This window comes from Myotis lucifugus, unplaced genomic scaffold (genome assembly GCF_000147115.1).
Source record: "Myotis lucifugus unplaced genomic scaffold, Myoluc2.0 scaffold_24, whole genome shotgun sequence".
NCBI classification, from domain to species: Eukaryota; Metazoa; Chordata; class Mammalia; order Chiroptera; family Vespertilionidae; genus Myotis; species Myotis lucifugus.
The window spans coordinates 7,746,880-7,748,955 of NW_005871072.1; the positions used below are offsets into that span (position 1 = coordinate 7,746,880).

Below are 2,076 nucleotides of genomic sequence, written 5' to 3' on the forward strand. Positions count from 1 at the left end.
GCTAAGTGGTGAAGATATCAAAATCAGCAAGGTTTGCTTTCCAGTAAACCCAGAGTCTATATGGGCGACAAACTTAACTGAAGTGCAGTTCCTTGTGAGAGTTGCCACAGGAGAGGCAGGGGCGAGGTACAGTTAACACACAAAGCCTAGCACACCGTTCCGGGGCTCTCGGGGAGGCGTTTCTGGATGCAGTGAGGCTTCCCCTGAGCCAAGAAGGATGAATGAGAACCTGTCACCCTTTCACACCTGGGCAAGCTGACCCCAAGTCCCAGGAATAGCACCTTCGAGGCACGCAGGCAAGAAATGACACAGTGTTAGACACTCCCAGATTTGGCGCAATCGGGGCACAGAATGCCAGGCAGTGATGAGGAGAAACGGAAGCTAAAAAGGTAGACAGGGGCCGGGTCTTGAAGGCCTTTTTAGAACACACACAGTAGGTTGGATTTCATCATGGAGACCATGGGGAGCCACGATAGGGTTTTAAGTGGGAGAGTCATGAGATTTGTGTTTTAGTCAGAGACTCGAGTCAGCAGAGAGGTGGGATTAGAGGTGAGATGACAGGCAGTCAGACTCTGAGAAATGATAGGAGCATCTTAACGATCTGAAAGAGAGAATCTGAAAGAGAGAACTGTGGACTTTCACCCATTATTCCTAGGGTTAATATTATTATTTTAAATATACTTTTATTGATTTCAGAGAGAAAGCGAGAGGGAGAGAGAAACATCAATGATGAGAGAGAATCATTGATCGGCTGCCTCCTGCATGCCCCACACTGGGGTTCGAGCCTGCAGCCCAGGCATGTGCCACAACCTGGAGTTGAACCGTGACCTCCTGGTTTATAGGTCGACGCTCAACCACTGAGCCACACCGGCTGGGCTTTAGGGTCAATCTTATTAACATCATTAGTTTCCTTTAGTATTTTGCCTAAATTGTTCAGGTTATTCATCTGCCTTGGAGGAGAAAGACAACACATCAGTTTGAATACTTTCTGCTTCAAGTAACAAAAACCACAGTGGAAATACTTAAGCAACAAGGAAAATGTATTATTTTACATAGGCATTTTTGAGTAAGGCACCTCTGGTTTGGTTAATGCTGTAGCTCAATGACAACATCAAAGAATAATTTTCTCCCTTCATCTGCTGTATCTCCTCAGTGTCACCTGCCTCCCCTTTGCCTAGGTGCCCTCATAGTCTCAGAATGGCTGCCACCGTCCCAGGAACGGCATCAGACCAGGGAAAAGCTCAGCCTACCCTGGCAGATGTGGCTACGTATACAGATTTAGGGCCCTTGTAGCAAGGAAGGAAGCATTTGGAGAGACAACAGTGCCTGCACAGAATGCAGAGAGTAAACATTCAGTTTCTTGCATTAAAAGAATAGAAGTGGGATCACTGGGTCAAATGGGAGTTCCATTTTTAATTTTGTGAGGAAACTCTGTACTGTTTTCCAGAGTGGCTGCACCAGTCTGCATTCCCACCAGCAGTGCACTAGGGTACTCTTTTCTTCACATCCTCGCCAGCACTTGTGGTTTGTTGATTTGTTGATGATAATCATTCTGGCAGGTGTAAGCTGATACCTCATTGTCATTTAGCTAAGATCTGAAAACAGCCATTGTGCCCATCAGTAGATACATAAGTGGATAAAAAAAGCTGTGGTATATTTATACATGATAATACTAAGCAGCTGTAAAACAGAAGATCTTGCTCACTTTAGTAGCACATATACTAACATTAGAACGATACAGAGAAGATTAGCATGGCCCTTGCGCAAGGATGACACGCATATTAGTGAATGAGAGAGACCAGACCTGGGAGATTGGTTCTCTGAGCCCAGAACAGCTACAGTACAGACTCTTGCCCGCCCTTCTATCGGGACAAGTGACCCAAACCTCAGAGTGATCCCAGGGTTTGTTTTGCGTTAAAATCAGTAGTACCTTTTGTAAAGACAAATGCAAATTAAAAATAAGAGGCTTAATTTTTTTCTTGTTGAAAATAAGGGAAAATAATAAGAAAATAATGGCTTCCCCTCCTGTTTCTCAGAGCATTTACCTTAGAAAACTTATTACATGTACTTTCTCAT

At 44.5% G+C, this 2,076-nt stretch overlaps 1 non-coding gene across 1 annotated transcript; it reads left to right on the plus strand.

The window, feature by feature from the left end:
• Nucleotides 1–1,697: 1,697 nt before the first annotated feature.
• Nucleotides 1,698–1,804, plus strand: LOC111825406. The gene has a single exon (XR_002828567.1). It is a non-coding gene; the product is annotated as a U6 spliceosomal RNA (small nuclear RNA).
• Nucleotides 1,805–2,076: the final 272 nt, after the last annotated feature.